Below are 20,796 nucleotides of genomic sequence, written 5' to 3' on the forward strand. Positions count from 1 at the left end.
ATGGCGATAGGCTATCCCCTATTATTTTACCATATGGAGCAAAGATCATAACAATAAAAATGATTAATTCCCAGTTAGTCGTTACCGAAAATGTGGATGCTCTGCAATGATAAAATGAAAGTTGTGACTAATAAATTTGAAAGAACATTGTCAAATATTACTTGGTCAACACAAATTGAAATAAAAATAAAAATCTAATTTTTAGTCTTTAGGTAAAAATTTATCAAATTTTGGTACAATTATTTGGTGCAAATCTAATCCGAAAAGTTGGCAACTCTAATCAAAAATATTCCTGGCTCTTATACATTTTAATCGGTAGTGGATCCAGAACCTAAAGGGAGGCTAACTTATAAATAAAAAATATTTGAATTATTATAAGTATCTTTTATTAACATGTGCAGGACGATTATATTATGTATGGTCCGATAAATCATATTTGCCATCAGAAATGTTTTAAAAATAATGTTTTTAAGTTCGAACAAGTAAATTTTATTTTATTTCATTTATTGTTTGTATCAATAGAGAAGGACTTAAGCAGATTCCAGTCTCGTCGGTGGATTCGCTTTCGATTTGAATAAACCAACCATTTTGACCAAGACGATATAGGCATCAGTTTGTCCTTTATTTGAGTCAGGATGAGAACAGGTTGAGAAATTTCAATTGTTGGATTAATCTGGATAAGTCAGGCTCTAATTTGTCATTTAAACCATGTTCAGTAACACAGAATGCTAAGTAGCAAATCTAATTGGTTAGGAAGACGGAGCGTAAAATTGTTCTTAGAGTCTTTGTACCATTCCTGAGTTAGCGAACCGATCAGTCTTATTTAAAATGGTAAAATAAGTAAAAATGATTATTTATTCATTGTGACCATAATTTTAACATCGCTAAAATAAACATAAATATACATATATACCTTTTTTCTTATACCAGCACGTATAACCATCTTTCAATTGAATAGTGCCTACAGCGATAATGCAACAGAAAGAATGACGTCACTAGAAAGTCATCATACAAAAAATTGTACTGACTAAATCTCTTAGAATTCTAGAAGTGGGCAAAATCTTGAGTTGATTATAAACGAGTTTAGAATTGCAACATAACTAGACTTAAAATCTCCGTTTTTGAATATGGTTCCGTTTGTCCTATGTTTGACTTTGTTGAATCATGATGGACATACAGAAAAATGCCTCTATATATGCAGGGTAGAAAGAGTTTAAAATAAAAAATAAAACAAAGCTGTAATTGCCGAATAAATTGACAAAATTCTCTGAGTATATTTTATGTCATTACCTTAGCTTTTAAAAAAATTATTTTATGCATATATTAGGCAATACAGTTTTTTTTATTAATGGAGTAAGCCAATGTAAAATTAATCTGTTCGTTGATTCTTAAATTAATTAATAAACTTTTGTTATTCTTATTTGAATTATTTAAATTTACAGTTTTTACTGGAAGTTTTAAAATATCAAATGTTAGATTGTTTATAAAATATTTTGAAATTAATGTTACACCTTATGTCATTTTGTATTCACAGTTATACAATGCGTATTGTTTAGAATAAGATATACTAAACAGTCGGTAATATTTCTCACAGATATGCGATATCAAATATTGCATTACACTCTTCTGTTCATTCCATTACTGATTTCCTCTGTTCCAGGTAAATTTCTGAAAATCTGACTGAAATTTGAATTGAACTGAACAGGTTCATGGAGAAGCAGGCTGACGCCTTTATCGAATCGACCGTTCATTTGAATACATGATATCGATATTAGTATTGCGAGTTGTTATTCAATGTATTGGTCCCAAAGATCCGGTACCGCAATCTACCATTAAATAAATATATAGTTTATATTTAAATGTATTTAAAATTAAATAGAATTAGATTAAATTTGTAAATCATTGCTACTCAAACTGTCATCCGCTGATCAGTGCTGATTCGCAAACAGTTTATTTCTGACCCGCTATGAGATTTCCCTTAAAATTTCATAATTTTTTTTGTATTACGTTAATAAAACTATTTTAAAAAGTCTTTAAAATATATTAATTTATTTGTTTTTCTTTACTATTTAAATACAGTGCCTGAGGCGAACTGGCGCTCGAAAACGGCCCGGGAAATTACTTAAAAATGACCCACAAACCCATTTTTTTCAAAATGATTTTAATCAAATTCTGTTATTATATATTTATTTTATTAATTCAGTCTAAAAATTAAAATTAAAAGAAAGATTATTTTAATTTAATCTCACAAATATACTGGCCATCGAGGGATTAATTGAGAAATGTTATAATTATTATAACATTTCTCAATCGTTGAAAATTTGGTTGTACGCACGTGCAATGATTAAAATAATTACAGTATATTTACATTAAAAAAATAAAAGTAATAATACAAGAAATATGAATAACGATGATGCTGTAAAACTGACAGTTGACGAGTGAACAATGACTACATTCACAAGTCCATCTACCAGTTTCACGTATGTCCAATTTAGGTAAGCAAACTGACAGTTAAGATACTTCATATAATACTATAATATTATTTAAAAAAATACAGGCTTTTATAAACAGATTATTTCTTATGTATAGTAGAGTCATATTTAATTTAAAATTTATTTTTGTATTAAAATTACTTTTAAAATTGTTAAGATATTCCCTTCACAATAAACTTACAATACTTAAGTGAATATTTTATTTAGAAATGCTTACATAAGTTGACTTATAGAAACGTATATTAATAATATTTCTACGATTTGTAATTACTGTATAGAGAAATAGAACAGTTATCAGATGATAGTCTAATTTGTATATAAAAATGATATTTTTTATATTATGCATTACTTTCATTCGAAAAATAAAATCATTTATCATGTCAAACAATTCGCTATATAAACTAATTACAGTTGTTAAAAAGAATTTATCAAATTAGTGGAATATTTAAACATGTAAAATATTCAGATTTTTATTATATTTTATTAAAATAATAGACCTAGATTTTAATAAAATATATATTCTAGCTACAATTTATAATATAGAAAAACGGAAATATTTTAAAAATAAATGATAATATAGAGACATTTTACCTAAATTTCAATGTGAGTTGTGCACGTACAGCATCTAATTTTATCTCCACTTTTGAAACAATTATGTATTTCGACTATTTTTCTCAGAACCACTTGTTAATAATTGAAAGGACAGCTTAAATATGTAAACGTATTGCATAACAGTAACATTTAATTACGTTTGTTTGAGGCTTAATTTTGATAAATTCATTGAATTATAAGGAATTAAACAATATTTATACACTAAAATGGACATTTTTATAGAATAAAAAGTGAGCAAACATTTTATTACTTTTTATTTAAAAAACTAATTTGTGCAATTATCTGAAAAAGTAGAATTTTCATTAGTTCGAGCTATAAATTTGAATAGTTTCGTTGTAGATCAGTTTTATCGGTTAAACCAACGATATTTAATACATAAATCTAATACACTCATTATTTACGTAGTGTTTTTTAAATTATTTATAAAGCCGACGTTTAGTTCTTTTTTTTTTTAATCTTGTTTTGAAAAACAGTGATAAAAAATTAAAAGTAAAGTTGTTAATGTCCTTACTTGGACTATCACTTGATCATTTGTTCATACATTTAGCAGAACTACTTAAAATTGAGATTTGAAGCTAGCGAAGTCGGTAACTTTGTCTGTAAAGTGGTTTAAATACATAAAATTTGAGTTCTTCGAATAAGTGGTAATCTCTTAGAATTAACTAAATTTTTAACTTTGTTTGGCGTTAATCATATTTTGAAAATCTTTAAAATATATTTTTCTTAGAAAAATTTGAAAAAAAAGTTAAAATTTATAATGAATTCGAATCCATTTTAAAGATTTATAGACCTATAACCCTATACGACTTCTGTTTAAATGACTTGTAATTAATTAAAAAACCTAAAATTATTATTATTTTTCTTTAATTTTTCACATGGTCCCCTATTATAAAAAGCTTTCTTAATAAAAGTCACTATAATAATAAAATTCCACTGTATATTCTCAGATGTTTTCTTTATTTACAGAACAAATGTTTTCAGCAATCTTTTGTCTTCTTCGGACTCCGAAAATTTAAATTTGAGTAATTTAAAATTTTCTTTAATAAACAAAAAGAAAATTGTCTTATTTTTTTTTTTTTTAAAGACAAAAATTGTCGAAAACGTTTGTTCCGGACAATAAAGCATGTTAGAATAAATAGTGGAAGTTTGTTGTTATAGTTTCTAAGAAAAGAATGAAAGAAAAGCAATCATTATTTATATTTAAATCAGTAAACAAATCTAAAAATAATTCAAGTAACATATACAAATAAATTGTTATTATTTTACAATAAAAAATTTTAAAAAATCACTGTTTTACATCGTTGCTTCAATTCTATATGCCATTTTAAAAATGAATAAGATGACATTTTTTTTTTTTAAATTCAATGTTTCCTTTGTTCTGAATAATTAAAGAACATAAAATAGCTTATTTGTTAGATTTCTCACATACAGAAATATCCTTAAAGTGAATTATTATATAATGTACAATTTCTAAAACATATATATATAAAGAAAGTACGGTAATAAATATGCTAAAAATTTACACAAATAATTGTATTAAATTTAAACTATAAACCACTTAAATTATTTTATTTTTATTCACTTAAACAAGTCTCTTTCCAAATACATTAATCAAATTTGACTAAATTGGGTTACAAATGTGTTATGTAATCCATGTAGCAAATTTAATGAAAACAAAAAATCAAGATTTGTGTTTCATCATCTCTCGTATCAATTCACTTAAGACCTAAAAAAAAAAAAACAATAAAAACTTTTGACACCTTAAACATTTTTTAAAAATCTAAAACAGGAAATTGAATCATAACTTTTACAATAACTCCAATTACATTTGGTTTTGAAACAATGATCTGAGAGTTGTATAATGTTAATATATTAAAATAAAATCTTCCATTCATGCTAAATATAACAAGCTTACGCGATTGAGAAAATGCAAAATATATAGATTTATATAGGCTAATTGGATAAACAGCCTACGCATTCGACCGTTATGGTTGCATTTGTGCTACATTATTGTATTAACAAATACTAAGAAATTTAAATAAATCATTTTGTATAAATCCAATTTACTGTCTAAATAAAGATTTACAGAAAATTTTAAAATGTTTTTCGTGTAATAAGTTCTACATAAAGTTAAATGATAAGCTATTAACCTTGCTAAAGAAATTGCTTTTGGAAGTCGTCAGTCAATAAACATCAACAAAAACAGGTTATTAAGAAGGCTTGTCATCTGGTTTGATTTAAACTAGACCTTCCCATTTCGAAAGTATAAACACTGCAAATATGAATCATTATTGTAAATAGAAATAAATAATTTCTGTTTCTACATCAGATATTTAATTTTAGAATGACTGATTCTATTTTAAAGTTTGATTCATTAGATTCTGGAAATGCTACTGACCTTGATACATGCTACTAACTTATTGTAAATATAATCACAAATTAAAACAATTTAAATACAGTATTTTATAGATCATCGTCTCTTTAAAAGTTTTCTATAAAAACATCTGTAATAGTTTTATAAGTTAATAAATAACTATACAACTATTTGTACAGAATAATATGTAATTTATAAAAAAAAAGGAGGATCATAATTATCGAATTTCACAACAGTCATGCAAGTTGCACGATAATTGACAGTTTTAAAAGTTACGTTTTATAAAATCAATTAAATTAAACTATAATGGACTTATTGCACGACAATGTTGTGCAATGAAATATTCGCAACATTACTTCACATCAAAGATATTTTTATCCAAAACTTAACTTTAAAATTATTTACACGGTATTGTAACATCGCTAAAAATATTTTCTGCATAAAATTTCCCATTAAAATGCCTGAAAAACTTATTCTGCATCTCGTCACGATTATAATAGTTCAAAAAGTCAGGCCAAGATTTCGTGATTCTTTTCTATTACTGTAAAGATCCACATCCAGTTTTGTGTTACAAACATTACAAGAATTAGGCAAAATTTCACATCTAAACGGAGTGTCATATAAACAGTTTGAGCATTTTGATTAATTTAAATTTATAGATAAATGGTTAATCGCAAAAGTTGTTTTTTTTTTTTTAAATCCGTAAAATTTTAATGATAAATTTTTATACGAAATTCAAACATAAAACGAACAGTTAAACACTAGGCCTATATCAGAGCAATACATTATCCAAATATTTGTCAATATTATAGTCTACATTATTTCAGGCAGGGCCGTCGAGAAGGAGACTGAAGATTTTTTCCTGGGAGAAAAACTTAGAAACTCGTAGTTGTTCTTATTTTTATAAAATTAATGTTCTTTTTACTAATAGAAAATAAAATCTTTAAAACTGATTTTTATTAATTAACATTCTACGTATTCTATTTGTTTAAAAAAGCGTGGTTAAAGGAGCTAGCTCCTCTCTCGAACCAAGTAGCGTGTTATCCTATGGGTAAAAAATGCAATTGCCTGAGGCCTCAACCAACAGGGGCCTCAAACCAATCTTTTATAAACTCATTACTGTAGTAAGAATATCGAAATTGAAATTTAAGCCATATCTGGAGAACCTAGATTGCAAGTGTGGCGCAAGGTGCGCTGGCACAGTGAAGAGTACGGGTTAAAAACCGAAAGAGGATACTGGGGATTCCCCCAAAAATTCCCCCGAAGAAAAACGTTTGAAGTCAACACTCTACAGAGGCTAGGCCCCTAATTCAAATTTACGTGGACCCCCATGAAGCTATAACGCGTCACTGTTAAGTCCCATACAAGCGGCCTATGTTTATGCAAATATACTACGATCATTCTTTCACGTATGTTAAAAAAACGATGAAAACTGAATTTTAATCTTTCAAATAAAATTTAAATTTAACTTAATACATTTTACAAGTAATGTACAGTACTGTAATACCTCGACTTAGGCTACCCCGACTTACGTGAACCCGGAGTTACGTGATTTTCAAATCTCATCGATTTGTCTTTTGTTTGANCAAAATTTAATGAGCTTATTAACATTTCTGGTATATAATAAAATATATTTGATGTGGCACAATTTTTTCCAACGCTATTTTAATTGGTTTGATTGCTCAACACATTAAGTAAATAAAAATAAATTTGAAGTTAAAGAAGAAAAAAGATTAATTGCGGAATAAAAAATTTGAATGTTTTTAATTGATTTCTAAATATTTTTCAATCTATATATATAGTAACCAAAACCTTTTAACTATATTACGTCCTTAAAATTTATTTTTATTTCATTTAAACCTTCTCTATATATTATAACAGCTGGATCATACATATTCCACAACATTGCAGAGTTTATCGTCACTCATCGTCTCAGTTAATGATATCTTGCAAATAATATTATTTTTGATTTTTTACCAGGAATAAAAATTTAAATAGTTTAACAAGCAAGTACAGTATAAACAAAATTCTTTCATTGAAATTTTTCTACAATAAATATTCTTGAAATTTTGTTTCTTTTGCGTCATTACTTGAAACCCACGCGATATATAATTTAAGAAATGTATCAAAATATGAATAATTCTATTGCGAAAGTGGATGAATTTGAATTATTTTGTATCAATATCTTGTTGTATATTTGTACGTGATGCGATGCCGCTACAATGCGCGTAGTCATTCTAACATTTTCTATATAATTAAATGGTGAAGGCCACGCAAAAATATTCTATTCAAAATGCCCTTATGGAATATACTGTCATCAACAGTCTTTTTTATAGTAAACAATTTTTAAGAAATAAAAAAAAAACAATGAGCAATGATAAACAATTAGTTAAACATGTTAATACATAGACTATTATTCAGATGCATTAAGATTAGATACTTTTCGTTTAGATATTTTAAAATTACCGTTATTAATTACATTATTATCAAATTAGATGAGTATTAAAATTTGTTTTAAGTCTCAAAATCAATCATGCAATTAATTCACTGTATAATCTATTTCTTTCCCATAAAAAAAATTGTTTTAAAAAATATTTCGAGATAGCACAAAAGAAAATCAAATTTTTATTTCTATAAATTATAAAAACTTCTTCCTTGTACTGAGAAAGAATTCATTTATCGAAAAATTTTCTATATTAATTAATGTTTTATTTATGCAGCCATTTAGCTAGATTTTTATATAGATGTAGAAAAGATGTTTTATATACGCTTACATTAATTTACTTTATAAATATAATTAATTTTCTTTGAATCCATTTAAAAATAATGCTCATTTATGATATATTCAGTAGCCTTTATTTTATGTGCTATATAAATTGTAAACTGTCTCTGGAACTTATATTTTAATTTATTTGTTTTTTTCCTTACTGATAAAATTTGTATTACAAGGAAGCTAAAAAATACAGTAGTTAATATTTTCATTTTATTTATACAGTATTAAGAATAAGAGGAAATTTAATATCGAAATATTCAGCAAGTTGAACTTAAGAGGAACAAAAATGGAATTTTTTTTTTAAACAAATTATTTCTGTTTACACTTTGGAATTAGACTTTACTATCGACTTTTGTTCTTTTATACAAATTCTAAAGAATCAAACAAATAACTGAAATATTTGCTATTTTATCAAAAGGAAAACTTATTGTAATGTATTATAATTGCGCAACTATTGAAGAGCAACATCAAATACCGTTCAGGAAATGAAGTTTTCTTTATCTAATTCAATAAAGTAGTGAATAATATTGTTCGCACAGTAGGAGTATATTATATATACTGTATATTATTATGTCTCTATGTACAGTAGCCTACATATGTATAATTATAAAAATATTTAAGTTATACACTACATATAACATTCTCCTATTATCATTCAACAATTTTACTAACTTAAATATAATAAAATTGTAAAATGCATAATTACATTTTTTTATAATTATAATTTATGTATAAAAAAATTTTTTTTGTTTTAATATAAGAATACGTTAAACTTCTGTTTTTTCCCTCGATTAATTTGTAATGTTTAATTAAATTAAAATTTATATAGGAGAAGAAAACCGAACCATTAATAGATTTCAACGCCTACTCAATGGAGATATTGCGTAGAGATTGATGTTTTATGCTAGTACTGTATAATTATTTATATATTTATTAACGTATTTATATATTAAATAAATAATATCAATTGCTTTTAGTATGCATCAATAATAATAATAATTAAAAAATTTTATTCTTACAACATAAGAATGAATGTAGAACATACAGGAACTTATAATTAGTAAATAAGAGAAAGCATTCATATTTAAATAGCTAAAATGAAAACATTGAAGAATATTAATGTTTGAAAGGTATAAAGTAAGTTATTGTATTTTATAACATGTTTTGAATAGAAGATATTTAAGAAATATTTCTTTATAATTCATACGCCATATCTTACAATCCGAGATAATCGGAGATGTAACATAAAGTATATTGTGAATATACTATATATAAATAGAAAATATAAAAAGTGTGTACGATAGATTAAATAGGAAAGAATAAAAAAAAGTATGCCTAGAGTATTAAAAAACTGTTCGATATAAAACTACATTTTTATATTGAATGATTTATTCACTCGAGTTTTATTAACTTGAATTTAAAAAGAAATAATAGTAAAAGTAGAATATATCTACATTTTTATATAGAAATAATTAAATATCTATATTAATTAAAATAAATATAAAATATTTATAAATTGTAAATAAGTCTTTTTAATCTCAAATAAAGAAATGTTAATAAATATGAATACATATGTTCGTAATAATAGTTTATAATAATATAAAACTAATTATAAAGAGCACATAATATAATATATACTGTATTCAACATTGTTATTTCCCTGGCTGACTTGTATAAACTTTTGATGAATCATTGACGGTTAGAATTCATTGATATTGGTGACAAAGAAAATCGATAAAACGACTGACAAATAATTTACATTAATATGCTTACTAATTCACTTTCAATTAAAATTAAGTCGGTTAAAAACATATTCACGTAATCTTTTTTTGAAATCATATTAAAGATAATTAATTTACAAACTGGAGAAATTAAATAATCTCGTTTATCAGTTCGAGATCCGATTGTATGCAAAATGTAAGTATAAAAAATGACGTGGCTGTCACACAATCCTCTTCGTAAAACGTCTAATGCGGTGCGATGACAAACAAAACATGTAGATGAGACAGGACGGGACGCGACGCGAAAGATATAGCATACAAAAAACAGTAACAACATCCGTTTCCGGTAGTAGACCATTCTCAGAATCAATAGATCAGATTACATGACTCTGACGAAATTCTGACGCCAAAATCGTTTACAATTGTTAAGTTGTTCTTTAGTAATAGAGGCTACATCTGCTCATCGTAGACCGATATCCAGATGTTACTTCAAAATTTGAAATATATGCTCTATTTTGCGGATATTTATTAAAATTTCCAGAATGATTCTTTTCACGATGACATTATTTTCTATAAGTGAATATGCGACGTATTATATAGTATAAATATTAACACTTAGCGATAAAATCTGCAGCCTTTATTCAATACGATATTGTAGGATGAGGCACGTAAAAGGATGCCACACAATCCATTTGTACGCCCTAATGCGTGTCGAAAGGTGTAACATTTTTTTCTCGAACTAAAACATTTTTTTACGCCCCAATGCGTATACATTTACATATCTGTAAAGTTTCAAGCAAGAAGTATTAACAAATAAATAATTCAAAAGAATTTAAAAGTTTATTCGAATCGACATAAACCTCCAAGTACTGAAAACTCTTTCCAAATTTATTACAATACTTTTATTAGTTTTATCCTCGTGTTCCTATACTTATCCTCTATAAAATTCTCGTTTTTGACTAATTTTCTTCTAACAAATTAATTATTTTTTTTCTTATAAAAGTGTGCATTTCATAAGTATAAATATTATATAAAAGTATATAACAGTCTTCTATAATAATTAATCATTTATATTTTCAATTTTTAAAACATGGGCACCTTTAAAACATAAACATTTTAAAGTTAAAAGTTTTACATTGAAAGATTTTTAAGTAACTGCAAATGATCTAGATTCAAATTCTCATAGAAATTCTCAAATTTTCATCGATATGGGATAGATGCGAGTTTCCAATCTTCGCCAATTTATTCTGAGTTAGAGCCAAATTAAATCATTTAATATTTGGATAAACGAAAAGAACACATATAAAATTGGTATTGATAAACACTTATTTGAATTTATTTGAATTGGAAATATAACCAGTAATAAGACATATTTATACTTTTAAATTTTATAACTGGAAGTCTAAAATGTTTGTATTTACAGTATTATAAACTAATTTTGTGTTCTATTTGATTTTAAAATCCTCTTTATTTAAGAAATGTTTCTGTTCATGTAGAACATTTACACATTTTAGAAACCTGACAAGTAAGATAATGAGATTAGAAATAAGACATCTTCTTAAGATGGAAAACTGCAGTTTGTATAAAAAAGATAAACAGAAGCAAATTAAAGATAAAAAGATATTATTTAGGAAGAATGATATCTGTAAAAATTTTTTTAAAAGTATGTTTATGTTAGAACTCCTTATAAAGAAGGGAAAACAAGTATTTATAAAGTTTCCATTAGAAACAGAAAATGAGTAAAATGCAATATATAGACTATAGATAATATGCAACTTATAGTACAAATTAAAAAATAATAATTTTATGGGTAAAAATAGGACAAAAGTCTAGAATAATATTTTTCGGATTTTTGTAAATTCTTAGAAGTTATCTAAAGTTACCCGCTGTTATTTCTGGAAAGTCGTGATTGACAGGTCGATAAGTAATTATAGAAAGAAATTTTACCACAAAACTTTAAATGTTATTTTTTATAAATAACATAAAAATGAATGTTTGACGTTCTTTACGTAGTGAAAAGAAAGAATAACAAATATAATTAAATATCACTTACTATAAAATATGAAGATATAGAATAAAAATCTTCTTCATTCGAATCAAAGATATTATCATAAAGTTTTGAAACATCTTCAATAATAAAAATAACAGAATTTATATATTGTTCACGACAGAATTCGTATGAACGGTGTCAAAATCATGCCGTAATATTAAATAATATAGCATTACTACCTGTTAACCACGACTTCGTCCGCGGAGGTTTTGCAAGCAAACCCCATTTACATTCAATATTTCAATAACCATAGTAATCGTTAGGTCTATATAACACCTACCGCTAAAGAGAATTGCCAAGAATCAAACGAACTATTTTCAATTTGATCAATTTTCCGGAACGTTTACAATCGTTCTATAATCGAACCAATATGCAATAACAAATTCGAATTTAAAACGGTTCGAACATTTTTAAAATCGAAATAGATAAAAATATAACAATGTCTGAAATGTTATCAATTTAATACACCTAAGTACTCAATGAAGACTAAACGCTGTTAAAAATTCAAAAAATCGCATCTAAAATAGTACAGTAGAAGCCGTTATTCCGGTTAAGCCTTAATGCTCTCCCTCACCCCCCGCGGGGGAATTTCTAAAAATCCCTTCTTAGTGTGCATTGCCATAACGTACCCTACTAAAACGCAGATAAAAACAAAAAATCGCATCTAAAATAGTACAGTAGAAGCAGTTCTTCCGGTTAACCCTTAATGCTCTCCCTCACCCCCCGCGGGGAAATTTCTAAAAATTCCTTCTTAGTGTGCATTGCCATAACGTACCCTACTAAAACGCAGATAAGAACAAAAAATCGCATCTAAAATAGTACAGTAGAAGCCGTTATTCCGGTTAAGCCTTAATGCTCTCCCTCACCCCCCGCGGGGGAATTTCTAAAAATCCCTTCTTAGTGTGCATTGCCATAACGTACCCTACTAAAACGCAGATAAGAACAAAAAATCGCATCTAAAATAGTACAGTAGAAGCCGTTATTCCGGTTAAGCCTTAATGCTCTCCCTCACCCCCCGCGGGGAAATTTCTAAAAATTCCTTCTTAGTGTGCATTGCCATAACGTACCCTACTAAAACGCAGATAAGAACAAAAAATCGCATCTAAAATAGTACAGTAGAAGCCGTTCTTCCGGTTAACCCTTAATGCTCTCCCTCTCCCCCCACTTGGGAATTTCGAAAAATCCCTTCTTAGTGTGCGTTTCCATGACGTACCCTAACTGTGTACCAAATTTCACCTCTCTAGGTCCAGCGGTTTGCTCTGGGCGATAATGAATCAGTGAGTGAATGAGTGAGTCATTCAGTCAGTCAGTCAGGACAAGCAATTTTATATATTTAGATTTCGGTAATGAGATTATATAAATGAAACAGCATTATAGTAATTTTTTAGAACTGCATCCAGATTGTATGTTGAATATACGTAACTAGCAGACCCCACCACGCGTTGTTGTGGCTCAAAATGTATCTATTATAAATTTATAACACTTCCCCCGTGGGGGAGATTTTTCGAAAAATTTCTTCTTAGTATACATTCTGTTGACGTACCCTATTAAAACGCAATCAAAAACGCAAAAACCCGCATCTAAAATAGTATAATAGAAGCAAAGTTCTTCACAGTAAGCCTTAATCCTGTCTCTCTCCCCCGCGGGGGGAATATCGAAAAATTTCTTCTTAGTGTACATTCTGTTGACGTACCCTATTAAAAGGCAATCAAAAACGCAAAAACCCGCATCAAAAAGGTATAAATAGAAGCAGAGTTCTTTACCGTAAGGCTTAATCCTAACCATCTCCCTTCAGTGGGATTGAATTTCGACACGTATATTATATAAAAACACGTGCGTATTTCAAATGCAGCGTTGTGTCAAAATTTCAAAGGAATCGGTAGGAACAAACGAACATTACATTTTTATTTATATAGATAGATAGATGATGATCCGTTTAGTTCATTTTCACAGAAAAACATAATGCCTCGCAGAAAAGCAAACTTAGGGCGTCGTACTCGTAGCGCCATCTGTTAGACATAAAAGCCTTAACCTAGATTATATCTTTTAATTTAATTTATATGAATGTTTAACGGAATAATATACAGCCTATGTCCACCCTGAAGTTCCATTCTAAATATTGGTGAAAGAATTTTTGAAATCGGATGAGTAGTTTCGGAGATTACCTGTTGCATACAAACTTACATACATACAAACATTACCTCTTTATAATATTAGTATAGATTACGCGTATTCATCAGAATTGCGTGAAACAGGTCAATTTAACCGACTATACTTTTCTTGTAAGATTATAAAATAACTTTTAGAAAATTCACAGAAGGATGTTAATTTAAAACCATGTATTATTAGCAGACTACACGACTTTGTATATATATATTTTACGTAGTTAAATTATAACCATGCCGAAATTAACAATATCAAGTTCAGAAATTTAACTTTTCGTTTCTATTCCGTTTTTCAAATCTCAATATGTAATCGGTTCAAACACCGTTATTCTTTATGAATGATCACATCCACAGACTCCAAAAGTACAAGCCAATCAACAACTTTATTTTACCCAGATGCATTTCGGAAATTACAATATTTCCTTAGTGGGCTCTCTTTCAAACAAGCCAAACGAAGCACAAACACTTTTTTGATACTATTACACGATATTTAATATTCCAATCAATTTCCATAATAAAATCATTTTTTCCTGTTCTTTTCTTTAACCATACACATTCCCCACAGTCCTTACCGTCATTACTTTCATTTGTTGTTTCTCACCCCATTCACCATCACTCTTATTGCAACCCGAGGAGGATTGCAGTAGGATGTTGATGAATGAGAGCTACCACTACAGAATAAAACAATGACACTCTGTTCAGAAACAATACCAAAATGGAAGAATACGATCCGGTATAGATATTTTACTTATCTGTTAGTATAGTGTTTCTCAACCGCCGGACCACAAAAAAAAATTTCATCAGCCCGCAGAAAAATATTTGACCATGCTGGATTATGCGTGAAATTTAAATAGTAATCTAGAGTTACTGTACTTACTTTGCTACGTACGATAATGCTCTCCCTCTCCCCCCGCTGGGGAATTTCGAAAAATCCCTTCTTAGTGTGCGTTTCCATGACGTACCCTAACTGTGTACCAATTTCACCTCTTTAGGTTCAGCGGTTTGCTCTGGGCGATGATGAATCAGTGACTCAGTCAGTCAGTCAGTCAGTCAGGACAAGTAATTTTATATATTTAGATTGTGGGACTTTAGGGACACGTAGGAACCTGACCTTAGCCCCCTTAACTTCATTTTTGAGTATGATAAAGGAAAAGATTTACTCAATGAAAATCAGATATAACACACTTGATTGAACTGTGCATAAATGTGCTAAATGTGCTAAAATTGATGGCAATGTGGAGTTCACGTAAATTTTGCAAAGCGCATCAACTTTTCCATCGCAAATCATATTGAAGACGTGATTTAATATTCCATTTGAATAAAATGTTGTTAATAAATTTCATTTCTTGAAAATATGTATTTTTGCCTGTGTCCAGACTTTAGGGACATCCTGCATTGCAAAATTTTCATCCTTTTTTTAAATTATTATATGAAAATTGATTATGAATCATCAAGATATTTTTGTTATAAATTGGAATAAAATAATTCGATCATCGGAATGTACAGAGTATATTGATGTATAAAATCTTATTTTAACATCGGTAACATTAGAATAATGAGTCATCTCTCGTTTGCATTATCGATTTTCTACTGATAAAAGAGGTGATTTTTATCTAAAATGAATAATAAGTTTAACATGGCCAACGATTATTTACATTTAATAATAATACAAGAAATATAAATAAAACTTTTAACAAAGAAATTGCTGATGATGCGAACAACGAAAGAAATGACTGAAGCAAAGAATTTTTCTTTATTAAAAGTTGTACTTATATTTATTGTATTAAGTGTCGAAATTTTTATCAATGATCAATGATTGTATCAATCGATAACATTATGTAGACTATATATTATTACGTAAAAGACATATATTTAATAAATAATAGATTATAAACCGTCGATATTTTTATCTCAATTTTAATGTAACTTATATGTTTTTTCCCATATATTACCAATGCTTTAAATATAAAGAATAAATATTTAATAGACTGAATGATTCACAAAAAGCACATTAGAAGCTATACACACATATAAGCGTGTGTCCTCAATAGCATTTTCTGGTAATTTCGAATAATTGTACACGACACAGCATACATTCTTTATAGGATTTTTGATTCCATTTATCGAAAATGTTTACGTCAATAACATTTCAATTTAAAAATGGAAGGATTAAATGAATTCGGTCAAAGAAATGTAATTGGCAGATTTTATAATGAAAATCGCGAAAATGGGAAAACTTATACAGTTAAACGTTTCTCTGCAATGAGAGCTCCATGGCTTGTAATGTAGAACATCATTTCAAGAGTAGATCAAGGGGGCCTGAAAGGGAAAGTGGTCGAAAGAGAAGAAAAATGATTGAAAGGAAAAAGAACCAATTGGAAAAACTTTGAGAAAAGTTGGTCAAACGCTTAGAAAAATGGGAAGAAAGTTCAAAAATTTCACACGAATATATTCTCCAGATTCTGAAGGAATGTCAAATGATTCTCAAGAAGTGGAAGTCTGCTCCAAAATACACAACGAGGCGACTTGCTATTCAAAAAACCGTCTTGCGGATGCTGCGTGATGGAGTCGAGTAATCTTGATGTGGTTATGAACGACGAGTTCCATTTCACTTTTGACGGAAGTGAAAGTGCTGTTAACGATTACTAATTCATCAAAGAAGAACTAGATGTTGATCCTGAAGTCAAATTCAACCGACAAGTTTTCTTCGAACCGTCTGGTTTGGCAGATGGAATGTTCACCGGTCTCTTCAGGGCTCTCCATCACCAAAGAAAAGTGTGGCAACGAATGCATTCAGAAGAGGCTGGTAGTCTTCCTAAAGAAATACTATTCTGACCAATGAGATGTCTTCTGAGCAGATATGGCCTCGCCCAAGAAGATTACGACTTAGTTGCCAAGTTGAATTATTATTGAATTCGATGCATCTCCCGTGAAGTCAACGTTTCAAACGTTTGCAACCGAGACCGATTGAGGCATTTTGGTACTAATTGAAGCAAATAGTTTATGAAAATGATTGGGAAACTGGATCTGCGAAAGAGTTGGATAACAGGATTAAAACCAAGCTTCGCAACTTCAAAGCTAGTGTTAATGGAACGAGTTAAGACTAAAATTCGAATTGAAGCCGACCCGATCGTGTCATCCGAAAGTTAAACAATCTATTTGTAACAAAAAAATCTTACTTTAAAATAAATAATGAATTTTAAACAACTTTGAAATTTGTGCAGATTTTATGATACACACCCTTAAGTAATCTTAAATTTTTTTGTTTTTTTGTGTCCTTTAGGTACTAGAGGGTCTTTTTTTTCCAAGCCCATTGAGGGTTCGGCCAAGCCTACAATAGCCGACTCCCCTTTTGGCAGGGTAATGAAGATGGAGCATGACCTATCCGGAACAGGCAACCTAAGCAAAATTCATAAGGTTGCTCGCCTGAATTTAATCCCGGGTCCCCAGAGCAGTAAGCCGACACTTAACCGCTTCGGCCATAGTTAGGGATTGAGGTATCCGTACTTCTCATAAAATAGTTTATATATATATATATAGATTATATTAAGTGTTTTACTCATGTCTATCGATGCCTATTGTAGCTTCGTTAAGAGACAGTCGGGTTATGAGGCATGAGATTTGACGCATTTGAGACAGACATGATAAATTCTTGAAGCTTCTGATTCGGACTGGAGCCCGAATCCACTGAAAGCGGAAGTTTGACCTTACTGCATCGGTTATCCAATCATCAAACAAAAACATCACGAAGGTCTGAATTTGATACAAACTTCAGATCTGTTGTATGATCTGAGTTTGTATTAAATTCAGTGCTTGCGCGATAATAGTCGTTAACATATACTGTATCTTGATACGTGGATGTTTTAATCAACTTAAAGATGCAAAATTTTTAAAATTTATATCAAAATACCTTGTAAATTTATATAAATACTAGCTGCAAGGACCCGCTTCGCTGGGTTTTTATTTGTTCGTACATTTGTATGTAATATAGTTTTTGTTTTTTATATATAAAAGACTGTTTTTCTAAGTAATCTAGAATCTAACTGCAAGGACCCGCTTCGCTGGGTTTTTAAAAAGTAACGATAGTGAAGATTAAGATAATTACATTATAGCCAATCTTACCCGTTTTCACAGAATGCAAGAATTAGGTCCCCCGTTTCCAGACTAATTAGAGANATCAATCAATAATTAACTTTATTAAAGATTAAAATAATATAGTAATTGCTAAATTTTAAATTGTAAGTCGACCATATGAAGCTGCAAGTTCATATGGTCGACTTACTTCATTGGTTCAGACCATAAAGTAAACAGTAAATGTAATTAATCTAGAAATATATCGTAAATTTAGTAAATTAAAAAACGCATTTCTCGAATTTCGACGTGAATAACCACATTTCTTTTGACTGACAATAACTAAGCAGACGAGAATATCACCCAATATATTTTAATACCACTCTTAATTAGTGTACTGTATTGTAAATGCATTTCGGGCTTTAGTCCCTCTTCAGTACACGCTACAGTCGAAAAATACGTTTTTTTTTTTTTATTTTACTAAATTTACGATGTATTTTCTGGTTAATTAGTATTATTATCCGATCCATAATAGTGAGATTTAAAAAAATGAAAGTGGAGCGGCGATTCTATGTGGAGACATCTATTCTCTGTGATGCAATTTGTCCGTCATGTTGCCGGTGGTTTTTGGTCTTATTGCATTTTAAAAGACGATAAGTTGTGTAACTTTCCGGCAATAAAGTTAAAATTGTGTATAATGCCATCTGCTGAGATTTTATTTTTAAAACTTTTACTATTATTAATTATCATAAGATGAGAGAAAGCTTAATTTTGAGGGTAGCGATAAGTTTATAGAAAAATTGTAAATGCTAATAACGAGAAAAACATTCATTAAGTCCGAATCCACTCCAAATATGACAATGATCTCCTCGACCTTTAACCACCAAAATTTAATAGCATCAATTCCCCTAATACACAAACCTCCCTGAAAATATCAGAAATTTTCGACAAAAGGCAAAGGAATTATTATGCTTCAAAATGGGTGAGCAAAGTCGTGTCCCCAACAAAGAATAACATCCGTACATACAGGAGGAAAAACAACTTTAATTTGAATTTGTCGACGTTTCGAAGTTCCCTGAATGAAAAAATGCAAAATTCTTCAGGGTCATTTTTTAGGCAATCGCCATACTTTACCTCTGTTATACAGTCGACCCCCCCTATAACACGGTAGATATGTTCCATTTTTTTATAAAATTCATGTTGTACGAGTCCTTAAATACATGAGCCAATCACAGTCCGGCACGTATGCAGTTTGGTGACTAAAGCTGTTTGAAAGGTTTTCTTCCATAAAATTAATCAATTCTAGACTGATTTGATTCAACATTTCCAAAACACGTATAATTTTTTGGGAATAATCTATGTAAACTATGCTATAAACAAAAATTGTAAGATTACTTACCGAGTGTGCACCGTTCGACTACGCCATTGCATGTTTTCTGATAAGTTATTTCTCTGCGAAAAATTCGCCGAACTTTGGAGACATTAATATAAATATAATTTTTAAGGCCGTTAAATAATAAATGGTATTTAGTAGGTCCGCTGCTCGTTTAAACTCAACGGCTTGTGCAATATCTGCTATTGGTTCAGATTCAACCAATCCTGTCACGACACGAGTCGGTGATGACGTTCTACCACGTTATACGAGTCTCTTTTAGCGTGTTATACGAACACGATCGCAATTTTTTCGCCGTTATATACGGATCCGCATTATATGAACCCGTTTTATAGCGGGGTCTATTGTATATAACAACCGGGAAAGTAATATAACTTCATGATCAACGATATCAATTCATATCAGTTCATTTCTGAAGTGATTTTTCGTTAAGTTTCAAATGACAAAATGATATCAGCTGATGAAATTACTATTTATAAGAATTATTAAAATTGTTTCAAACATATAATTTTTTTATTTGATACAAGCTATTATATAATATCAAGTAGACTAATACCAATTTATGTCAGTTTCACGTATCAATCGAAATCACATTTATGTAGATATTATTTGTATAGGTTTAGTTTTAATTAATTTATTAATTAATCAATTTCGATTGTTATTTATTAGTATTTAAAAATAGTTATTTTAATTCCCCTTGTCAAAATCAAGGGATGCAATACGAGTTTCGTTCTAATTTTATTGAAGAAGTTTCTTAACAACGAAATTCAAGTCAGGAATAAAGATTTATACTATCGTTTTGAGTGTACTTCCCCTTTGACGAATCAGTCCGAATATTTTTTGAATAGGCCATGTATGCATACTTTGCTTTTCTGTATGCACATTTACGATAAATCATTGTATCATTTTTAAATTATTTTAACTTTATTATTTAAGAATGACTTGTTTAAATTAACTAAATTTACAGTCGACCCCCCTATAACACTGTTGATTTTTCCGTTTTATATGAATTCCATGTTGTACGAGTCACTTAGATTTTACAAATACAAGTGCCGGGCTGTGAACGGCTCACATATTTGTAAAATCTAAGTGACTCGTACAACATAGAATTCATATAAAACGGAAAAATCAACAGTGTTATAGGG

Source organism: Centruroides sculpturatus, unplaced genomic scaffold, assembly GCF_000671375.1.
Source record: "Centruroides sculpturatus isolate CEXI.00-Female unplaced genomic scaffold, Cexi_2.0 scaffold1298, whole genome shotgun sequence".
NCBI classification, from domain to species: Eukaryota; Metazoa; Arthropoda; class Arachnida; order Scorpiones; family Buthidae; genus Centruroides; species Centruroides sculpturatus.